Source organism: Agelaius tricolor, unplaced genomic scaffold (assembly GCF_023055355.1).
Source record: "Agelaius tricolor isolate 1412-34295 unplaced genomic scaffold, bAgeTri1.0.p SCAF_7, whole genome shotgun sequence".
Classification (NCBI taxonomy): domain Eukaryota; kingdom Metazoa; phylum Chordata; class Aves; order Passeriformes; family Icteridae; genus Agelaius; species Agelaius tricolor.
Genome location: NW_027269267.1, coordinates 41,819,038 through 41,830,894, shown reverse-complemented (window position 1 = coordinate 41,830,894; position 11,857 = coordinate 41,819,038). Strand labels below are relative to the sequence as shown.

Here is an 11,857-nt window from a genome sequence, read left to right as displayed (position 1 = left end):
CTCAGGTGTAGGGTAGAATACATTCCACAAACTAGCAGGCTTTTTAGCAGGCATGGGAGCCTGTGTGCCACACAGAGGTGTCTACAGATTTTATGATATGTCAGGATGACAAAACATGAGGATTGAATTTTCATATTATTAATAATTGCAGTATTATGCATTATTTCACTGGTTTGATGGAAGTGAGCAGAGTAAGTGAGGCTTACAGAAAAGACACATGCACCTAAATATAATCCATGTACCAAACTTTCCAGTGACATCACACCAGATCTGTTTTATTGTAGTATAAGGAATACATTAACTGTTTCACAAAAAAAAAAGTATAGAAACTTCCATTTTTATTTCAGACATGAAAACATGAAAAAAGTGAGCAGAAAATGAGACAACATGAAAGAAACAGGATCAAATCCTAGCAACCAAAATTTTTGCATCATTATTTAATTCTTGTTTATACCAGTAACTCATTACTTATAACCTGGACCCTAGAACTCAGATTTATATTCAATTATGATTTTAAACTCACATTCTGCTGCCAACACAGACTGCATAATGATTTCCACAAAAACTGCGCTCAGCATTGTAATTTGCAATTATGGAGATCATAGGACAACATCTTAGCACTGTTTACTGCACATTCACTACACAGTTTCCTTCCTTGGTGATATTGAAAAGCCATCTAGACATGTTCCTGTACAACCTGCTCTGGGTGATACAACTTGTGCAAGGAAGTTGAACCAAATGAACCAGATGTCCCTTCCAAACTTAACTATTCTTCGATTCTGTGAGAAGCACAGCCAGGTAATTAACATCTCCCATTTAAGCTTCTAGTTTCACATTTGTTGATCTCAACCACCTTAACCAATTTTCTAATTGGCTGATGATTGACCAGAAATGCAATGTGGTAAATACCTCCTAGCAGAAATGTTATGATTTTTGAGCTTTTCACTTTTGTAAAATAGATGTTAGAACCAGGATGGAAATTACATGTCTTTGCTTAGGACAAGCTCCACTTATTTATGTTATTTAACTGCAAATATTTTATCCAGAAAAGGAAAAAAAAGAAGGATATTTTTCACTATAGTAATCCAGTCATAAGCATACTTGCATAAGATGTAATCCTTTTCCAAAAAATATTTCTTTAACAAAAGCCCAAAGAGCCACATTGTTACAGATCACAGTGGGAGACATTAGCCTCATATTCATTTATGAATGCTAAGGAATTATAATGGTCACAAGTACCTCTTTGTTTTCAAGTCAGTAGCAAAATCCAATTATTGATCATACTTGGTTGTCTGGAATGTTTACAGCAGACTCTATTCTTTAAATAGTTGCTAATTTATGCAAATGGTAACTTACTTGTGTTTGTAAGGGGAAAGATTATAATGGTTGAACATTCCTTAAGGGATTACTGGAACTCTGGAGTTTTAAAAAATGTTATCCTAGTATTATAGAATGGTTTGGATTGAAAGGGACCTTCAAGATAACCTGGTTCCTCTCCCACTCCCTGCTGGTGATAGGGACACATGCCACTAGACCAGTTTGCTCAGAGCTCCATCCAACCTGGCCTTAAACTCTTCCAAGGATGGGCCATCCACAACTTCTCTGGGCTACCTGTTCCAGTGTCTCACCACCTTCACAGTAAAGATTTTTTTTCCTAATATATAACCTAAATCTACTCTCTTCTAGTAGAATTAAGCCATTTTCCCTCATTCTGTCACTACATGCCCCAGTAAATAATGTCTCTTCATCTTCCTGTAGGCTCCTTTCAGCTATTGAAGACTGCAATAAGGCCACTCTTAAGCATTTTCTTTTCCAGGCTGAACAAACCCAATTCTCCCAATACTCATAATACAGAAGGTGTTCCATCCCTCTAATGAACTTGGCGGCCCCCTGAACTCGTTCCAACAGGTCTGTATTTTCATCATGATTTTTTGGGGAAAGTTTTATTTGTCATAGAAAAGTACTGTTCTGAAGATGATAGCTTTATAAAAACTAGGTTTATATTGCACCAGAAGGAGTTTTGCAGTCACAGCAATTCTGATCTGGTGCAAAAAATATGGTTTTTTTCTCAACAGTCTATAGGAATTTCTGAGGGGTATGAAAACCTGATCACTGCAGACTATTGAATGTCTAGCACACCAAATGCTTGTGATCATAGTTGTACCCCCATAAATATGTTTTCAAAAACTGTATTTTATATAGCAGTGCTTTCAGAAAATACTAGTCAGAAACCTGGGAAAATGATTTAAGTATCTACTGCACAAGCATCTAGATAGTATTTCAATTCCTTCACAATTTTGAAATGTATGGTTTGATTAGGTCGTATATTCTCTGAATACTAGTGACAAACAATAATATTGAAGTTTATAAGTGCTACTTATAAGTTCTGTCCTCATAGAAGAACAAATTTAATTTTTTCTATTTTTATTGCTCTAATTTCATTTTTATGTTATTCTATTTTTAGACAGTTATTTAATTCTAAAGTTGAGAGATTATTGCCAAATTCAGAATCTAAGTGAAAAATATAGTCTTAACCTAAAGCATGGCAGCTTATTTTCATATTCTTGTAAATTTATTTTCTGGCTGATGCCTTCCCTTGAGCATTAAATTACCTGAAGAAAAGCATAATTGTTATGGGACCTTGTAACAAAGTCAGAAATGGTCATCCTCAACCTAACCTTACAGTACTACATGTATTTTATTAAAAAGCTGAGTATTTAGTATATCTCAGGAGGTAATTGTTGAAATATTGCAGCAAGCTGTAGAGGTTTCTGATGGGGTGACAAAAAGATGTGCTCTTGACTTTGCACTAATTAGTTAGGATGCACAGAAGTAGTCACTGCAAAGTATTTCAGAGATGAACTTTTCAAGGGGCACAGTGTCCATTAGAATGGGTCACAAAAAAGAGAACAACCCTGAATCCTCTGTCCAGTTCTGGGCCCTTCACTTCTGGAAAGACATTGAGGTGCTGGTGTGCATCCACAGAAAAGCAAGAAAGCTGGTGAAGGTGCTGGAGCACAAATCTTATGAGGAGCAGCTGAGGCAGCTGGGGGTGTTTAGACTGGGAAAAAAAGAGTGCTTAGAAAGGATCTTCTCATTCTCTACAACAAGCTGAAAGGAAGTTGTAGCAAGGTGGGGGTCAGTATCTTCTCCCATGTGACAAGAATCAAGCAGAGAAGAAATGTGTGTCCTTTCAATGACAGGCTTCAAGTTGTGCCAGGGGAGGTGTAGATTGTATATTATGAAAAATTTCTTTGCAGAAAGGGTTGTCAAGCATTGGCACAGGCTTTTCAGGGAAGTGGTGGAGTCCTCATACCTGGAAGAACTCAAAAAATGTGAGTGGTGCTCAGGGATATGGCTTAGTGGTGAACATGGTGGTGCTGGGTTAATGGTTGGAACTGATGATCTTAGGTTGTTTTCAACCTAAATAATTCTATGATTTTACAGTTACTATAACTTGTTTGGCTCAAAAGAAGCTATGTTTTCTTTTGTGTTTTCTGAATAGTGTCCCAAGTACATTACCAGGGTCAAGGCACCATGAGGGCCATTGGCTCCCTGGTGCGGGAACTTCAGACTGTTGGGATCAACCTTATCCCTGTAAGGGCAGGACCCATCCACCAGGGTCTGTCCCAGGACCCATCAGCCAGAGTCCAGCCCTTCCCAGCAGCAGGACAACTGTGAGGCAATGCAGCAGTCCCACCTTTGAGCAGCCCTGGGGATGTGTGGAGGTGGGGCTGGGATGTGCATCTGCAGGAGAGCCTGGCTCAACTGGGCAGGACAGGGCTGAGGGAAGCTGGAGACCAGCCCTGCTGTGGCATTGCTGGGGCAGGGCTGATATTTCTGGGGGGTCACACGGGGCTCTGGGCTTGGCTTTGGGCAGGGTGGAGGGAGATGCAGGGACAGCCAGGCCTGGTGCTGCCTCCAGGGCCTTGACACAGAAAATTCTGAGTTAAACTCTGATCAAGCTTTCATTTCCTCAAGGAAACACAAGTGACTTTTTTATATTTTAAAAAGCTGGGGCTTTTGAAAAGTGAAGTTAAAGAATTGGTTTTTTTCCAAGTTACAATTCTAAAATAATCATCTATTCTAACTTCATATCCTATTATTATGATCAGATTTTATGTTACACTAAGAATACCTCCAATGCAAGCACAGTGATCAGTTTTTAAACACTGTTTGTGCTTCTCAGTTTCAGGTTTGAGGAGAGAGATGGTCTTGTCAGGAGACAGAGAAAATTTCCATTGGTGACAAATTTAATGTAGGCTCTGAAAAATTTTGATATACACACAAATTATCTCACAATGAGAATGAAAAATGACATATCTTTTGTTTGCTGTGTTTTCTCTTGTGCCATACACTGTGCTTTGCTGGAAGGTGCAACTCAGCCAGAGGGAGTGAGGTCATGCACTTGCTAACTGCTGGCTGTCATATATTGGATCAATACACAGTTCTCAGGAGCGAGTGGAGCAGCAGTCATCTCCTGAGGGAAGGAAGCAGAATGGGAGGACTCAGAAGTCTCCACACCAAGAAGGGAAGGAGACACACTATAAAGAGACAGAGCCAGTACACAGGTAGTTTCCAGAGGTCTCCAGTGTACTGCTTGGATTTATTCATTACTCAGCAAGATACTAAACATTGCTGTACTCAGAGCAAGAATGAGGTGAAAGGAAAGACCTACCTCTAAGATGAAACAGTGAGCAGTAATGACTTCTAATACTCTTTTCATTTTGATCTGACCAACTTGATCTGAGCTTCTGGGCCACAGAAGTCATTGTATTGTATTATATCCTTCAAAAAAAAATGTAATGTCAGCAGTCCAGAGTCCTTTCAGTATTTTTAGTATCATCACTTTAAAGAAAAGGTATTGATATACACAGTTGAATTTCGCAGTCAGGATTCCAGGATTTCATCTATGCATCCAAAAGGAATGTTGTGGAATCTCTTGAAAGTATGATTGATTCTGTTAAGTAGAAATCAATAAGACAATCTTTGGTCCCACACTCAGAAAGATGAGATTTATTAGCATCCTTTTTGGCTCAAGGAATGTTTTTTTATATGTATAAATTAAATCCTGCATCCATATTTTTTCAGGACGTATTATTTAAATACAAGGTAATAGGACCTACGGATCTGAGGTTACCAGATTACATCACCAGATTACAAATACTAATCTGAGGTTACCAGATTACATCACCAGATTACAAATACTTAATTTTAATATTAAAACTCTGGTAGAATTTTCTCCCTTCTAATTAATTAAAAATAAAGTACAACTGAACTAGAGAGAGAGAAAGAGAAAGATTTAGCAAATGTTATTATGACATCCTATCAAAACAGAATTCTTTACAAGTTCATTTTCTTTAACATATCCTTTTTCAAAATGTATCAGAATTGTTAGGTAATATTCCCCATTTGCTTCACTATATTCTTGTAAAATATTTCATAATATTTAAAAGAAAATAATCAGAACTTGTGTTACTGATTTCCTTTTAGATAATGGGATAATGAAGAGATTGCAGGTTGTATAGACCTCTCAGGAACAATGTTATTAACAGTAAAAAAGGTTAAATATCTGGCAGAACAGGGACTTGCAATTAAGTGTTACAGATTATGTTTAAAATAACATTTGTTCTACATCTAATGTGAGCCAAGAGACTGACTAAAAATTGCTTTCTAGATTATACTCTATTCCCAGAAAATTAAAATAATAATCTTTCCCTTGAGTGTTGAGAGGAACTGTATCAAATAGAAGATTTTTAACATCTCTTTTTGATTTTTTCCTTGTAATATTATGGTTTGTTATTACTAGACAGAAGCATAAATTTTCAATTTACTGGGCAATCTCATTCATTCCAGACATCTAGTATATGAAGATTTATCTAAGTATGGAAGTGAATAAATTCCAGAGAGATTGACACCACTTTTTTTATCCAACCATCAAGATAATCATAAATGAAACCTGGACACAGAATCCTTCACCTGGAAATTCCAAGTCAATCAATTCATGAATGGTGGATATAAACTGGTATTTGGTTACTGTTGAATTGTCTTGACTTTGATGCGTCAGTTGAGTCAGACCAAACAATAAGAAAATGATTCTATGATTACAGTATGGGCTTTCAGTAGCATTTGTATTTCATTAAAGGTGACATTACTACCCAAGCTCCAAAACAGATGTCGTTTATTAAAGTGACTTTGTGTCCTGATGTATTGGGTTTGCATGGTTTTGGTTTTTGGTAACAGGGCAGTTACAGGGATGGCTCCCGTGAGAAGTTACTAGAAGCTTCCTCAGTGTCCAGCAGAGCCAATCCCTGGTGTCTTCATAGACAGATATGTCAATTAGAAATGGTGGCAATGCCTCTGTGATAACACATTTAAGAAGAAAACTAAACAAAAAGTGATTGTGCAGTTGTAATTATGACTAGAGAAGAGCAGAGTGAGAACATGGGAAAAGAACAACCACGCAGGCACAAAGGTCAGTGGAAAAAGCGGGAAAGGAGGTGCCCCAGTCACTGGAGCAGAGATCCCTCTGCAGCTCATGGTCCAGACTGTGGTGAAGCAGCTGTGCCCCTGCAGGTGGAGGAGGTCCATGGGGATGCAGAGATCCACCCCACGCCCATGGAGGAGGACTGGATGCCTGGAGGAGGTTGTGAGCCCATGGGAGAGAGGGGGTCTGCTCCCCTAGTGGAGCAGCCTGTCCTTGAAAGACTGCACCCTATGGAAGAGTGATCCACACCGCAGCAGTTTGTGGAGAGCTGTAGCTCTTGAGATGGATTCACACTGGAGAAGTTAATGGAGAATTGTCTTCCATGGGAGGGACCCAATGGTGCAGCAGGGGAAATACTTGTCTCCCCCTGAGCAGAAGGAGAAACCACAGGAGATGAACTGAGCATAACCCCAATCCCTGCACCACTGGGGGAGGAGAGAGAGCCAGGAAGGAAGGAGGGGTGGAGGAATGGTGTTTAAGTGCTTATTTTACTTATTATCCTGATATTACTTTATTGATAAATTCAACTCATACCTCTAAACTGAGCCTGTTTTGCCTATGAAAATATTTGATAGGTGGATTCTCCCGTCCTTATCTCAACCCTTTTTCTCCTCTGTCCAGCTGCAGAGAGGAGAGAGTGAGCAGCTTTTGTGGGTATCTGGCATGCAGTGCATTTTCTATTTTCATCTATCTTAATTTTTTTTTTTTGTAGTTGCTGATTTTATTGAAGCTCATGGGCTGTTTTGAAATATTTGTTCCTAGCTGATTATAAAGTTAGCATTAACATTAAGTGGCCTTAATGCTCTATTCTGTGAACACTTAATGGAACTGATTGAAGACTAGATAATTATTGATATTTTAGTCACTGTAAGACTAAGACATTCCTAAATTAAACATGCTATTTAGTTTCTTTTAATTTTTTTTTGTATTCTCAACATGCATTAACTGACTTGAATTTTTATGGGAAAAAATCATCATAACTGATATAACTCTTCAGCATGAATTCTGCTCTGGGTTCCTGTACAAGGTAGTAATTTTGCTTTGGTCAATACTTTATAAGGAGTATGACAGGCTTCTGCATTCCCTGTTTGAAAATTGGAGCCAAAATTCAGTAGAAGTGGGAATTATATTTTAGTTCCTTTTTTCCTTAGAAACTCTGTTAATACTGTAGTGCCAGAGAGAAAATTGAGCTTTCTTTAGCATTAAAATATGCTTATTTAAAAGACATAGGACCATTCATGTAATGGCAGATAACTAGATAGAACATAGGTGCTACGAATCTCCACTTACAGAACTTGACAATCTTCTTGAATGATTGCAACACAAACTTTATTTTAAAGCCCCTCTCAGTCCCCTGTGAGCTGTGCATATCCTGTACACATCCTTGCAGCCACAAGGACTATCAGGGTATCCGACCACATTCTAGCAGACTATTGGCAAAATGCTTGATTTTGTACTGTTTCCCTCTTTTCTCTCCTCCTTTTTAATCCTTCATTTTTAGACTGAACAAAAAAGCTGTTGCACATGGAAGCAAACATTGAGTGAAGAAGTGTCTATGATGATCTCAATAAATTCTTCAAACAGCTGGAATTCAGCCTAGAGGTTTTATACCTTGTCTTTGCTCAAAAGAGGATTTCTTCACGTGTGAAAAAGTGTGTTTTCTATAAAATATCCTGTGTGTCTACCTGTGAGAGGATACAGTCCATTATAGTGCCTTTTCTTTATTGTGTGAATATATTCTTCTTAAACAAATAAAAAATAGCTTTTGTGGAATGCAAAATTAAAATCAAATACTGTTTCTTTTACTATAATAATGATTAGACCTGTTATTATGAACATTTTGTTACCACAAAAGCAGGAAGTTCTTTCTAACCCTTGACGTGAGCTCTTCAACATGAGTTAGGCACATATGTCTTCATTCTCTTATCTTAAACTGATTCTTCTTCCCCATGCCTCTATCCTGACATTACACTTCTACTCTCTTCCACTGAAGAAAAGCTGTGAAAAATGAAAAAAAAATTACATTAAAAAAATTACACTGGGATGATGAGCACTTTAATAATTGAGTTAGCACTAAATATCATGCCATCTTTATGATCTCATGCAGGTGTTCAGAGTTCCTTTGCCTCTGAGGGTTAGGCTGCCAAGTTATTAACTGATGATTAATAAGAAGCACCACACAACATCAGTAAAACACTAAGTTTTGACTTACATCAGTAAGTTTGAAGATGTATTCAGTGTTTCTATTAGCCAGCTCTCTGCTGCTTCTGACTCATCACATTATCGCAGTTCTCATCAGATCGTATAATTGGAAAATTAACAAGGAAAGACACATAACTTTAAATTTCTTCTTGCAAATTTTTGAATGCCTATTATTGGATATATGTATACATACACACACATACATATATAAATATGTCTATATAAAGAGACTGTAATTCTCTTTTTTGGAGAAATACTTTTAATAGGGTATGTCAGATGGAAATATATTTTACTATTTCCTTTTTTTCTTGTCTTCAAGTTACAAATGAGAATATAAATTTCACTCTGTGGATTTTGAGATCTAAATCTATGCTTGAGATCTTAATCTGTCTACCTATACCGTCCATAAAGATGTAGCCAATGTACTTACTGGAGTCAAGGGCATGATTCTTCTTATTCTAAAGTAGATATCTAAACCAAGCTAAATGAACCATAACCCAAAAGTTACTCTTACTTGTTTTGCTTTTCTATAAAGGAAGTCAGCTTTCTGTGGCTCTCATTTCCAGACACCTATTTTGTGACCATATAAAGTTGGATCACTACAATCACAGTCACAATATTTGAATAGTAAGCTTACATGAATTTAACCATGCTTCCAATTTTTTCCATTCACTATTCTGGCATATTCCTTTCTAACTTTTCACTTTATTAGGTAATAGCTGTGGAATGAGATAGAGAGAAGATTAATGTACCAAAAATGAGAGTAGTCAAAGATGTAGACAACAGGGAAATATGTGTAGATTTGCCATATGGCCTACTTAATAATAAGAAAATTATTTTCAGATAGCTAAATCATAAGACTTAAGACTGACATACTTAATGCTAGACTTAGAAACTTGTAAAAAGATTTAATAAAAAAAGAGAGACACTCCAGACAAAACAATCCTTTAAAGCTGTCAACACAAGCCAAAAAGGGAAATCACTGCAGGTATGTAAACATGCCAGTAGAAACCTTGGAGATTTTTCTCATTTGGGGTTCTGTCTAGTAAGAATCGGTGTTCCACATGGCGAACACCCACACAGCCGATGTGATACCTCTTCCTTGACTTGCATGAAAGATTCTTCTATTGAAGAAAAAGATCCAGTTAAAGCTAGACATAGAAATTTTATTACTACACATTTCTTACTATAAACTTAATATAACTTCATAAATCAAGGACTGCTTAATTCTCTCTTGTATCATTCGTTTCAAGATAATGGGTAAAAAGGTGTTTCAAGCAGAACATAATAAACCTTAAGTAGTTCAATTAAACTATTATTTTACCAAAATATTAAAAGATGTTTATTTGGGTTGTTTTTTTTTTTTTCTGGAATGTATTCTTACCAGTATAGAAGAGCATTAATCATCTGTAGGGGTTGCTATATTTATATCCAGCCATCAGATATCAGGAAATGGCTTCCTCTCATCATGTATTACATCATCATGAATTATTAGTCATTGCTAATAAAATATTGATCTTGTGTCTATAAAGTGTGTTCTAGAGACTGGATATAGGTCACCTTAAGAAAATACTAGCACTCTGGCATTATTTTCAGCTACCTTCCTCTACCATATTTCAACCAATCACTCTGATTAGCTGTGCCAAATGTTCCAAAATACGAGCGTAGAAATAGAAATGTCCTGTCTGGTGCAACTTCACAGATCAAATGATTTAGAAATAATTATATTAGTGATGACAGCAGCCTTTAGCAAACTGAAAATGGAAACAAAAAAAAAAAAAAAGAAAATGAAAAAGGGAAAAAATAAAAGGTGTCCTTGAAGTCCATTTCTGTTCACACTTTGAAGAAATTCTCTGTTCAGCTGGGTGAAATGCCCTTCTTCAGTAACACATAAAATAGCTTTTGATGGGCCACAGATCTTCCATTTTGTTATTATTTTCCATCTTATTAAATTAAGACTTTAGGTCAGGAATAGTAATTTTACATAAAAATGCCTACAGCTAAGCTGCCAAAACTTTTGCTATGGTCTTGCAATCACTGTTGTTTAGCCATAATTGACCTATTACTTTAGGAACAAAGGAGATCACTTGCTGAATCATACAAATACTATGCAATTTACATAAAGATGAGAAAATGTTCTTGAGTTTATGGAATATTGAATAACTTTTCTAAAGACTGTTTAGTTTTCCCTGATATTAGAAAATTACTGTTTCCTTTCCTCAGGTTTTACTATTGAACACAATATATTTTTTTCTAACTGAATAATACCATCTTAGCTATAGAAAACTAAAATAGAAAGTCAGGCTACAAAATACTCAAGCTCTGAGATGCCTTTTTTTTTTTTCAGAGTAATGTATTCCATCTATGTGCAAGATCAAATGAAGATAAATTTCTTCCCCAGGCTTAACCAAACATCTCATCACAAATCTATTTTACATCATATAGACAACCACAACAAATTAAAATTAGTCTATTAAAAATATCAGTTACATGTTAAAAATAATTTTTGCTTGTTTTTATTTACCATTTTTAAGTGCTTGACACAGAACTGTGTTACCTGATTGTGAGTGGGCAATTGTCCCTGCCTGTTCTGTGAATTAGATATGCACAGCATTTATAATTCTCTTTCCATAAAATACACTCACAATTATGTCCTTTAAGTCTCTCAGCATACAATGTAGACTGTGCTTCTATGTCAGGGTGAACCTTTTCTCAAGTCAAGTGGAAATGTCTAACAGGAACTTGAAATCAGCCTTTATGGTTCTCACCACTTGAGTTTGGAGTCCCATTATTTTTTCAGAACAGATCACACTTGTTACCCTGTTCATCTCATATTTTCTAATAATAACGATATAAATAAAATGATACAAACACTATAAAAGCGAAAATGGTGGGTTTAATACTCTGTTCATTTCAACAGCTGATGCTATTTTTAAGAGACCCCTCCCAGAAGTAAAAAATTTTTTAAAAAACTTTGGTTAGCTTCAAAGGCATTGAGTAGCCTGTTGAATTTTCTAGTACACAAAATAAAAAAAAAAAAAAGCGTTGAGAAATATGGTTTATAGTTTAATTTAATTCTGCCAGACTCTACCTGAATTACTGTCAGGATTTTTATTCCCAGAATTTAAAATGAACCAACTTTTCAGCAGACTTAGAGGGCTCTAAAAA

At 36.4% G+C, this 11,857-nt stretch overlaps 1 long non-coding RNA gene across 1 annotated transcript; it reads right to left on the bottom strand.

The window, feature by feature from the left end:
• Nucleotides 1–233: 233 nt before the first annotated feature.
• LOC139591847 (uncharacterized) lies at nucleotides 234–9,988 on the bottom strand. The gene is made up of 2 exons (XR_011679778.1): nucleotides 8,700–9,988; nucleotides 234–8,485 (listed from the first exon to the last, which is right to left on the bottom strand). It is a non-coding gene; the product is annotated as an uncharacterized lncRNA (long non-coding RNA).
• Between the last annotated feature and the right edge of the window lie 1,869 nt (nucleotides 9,989–11,857).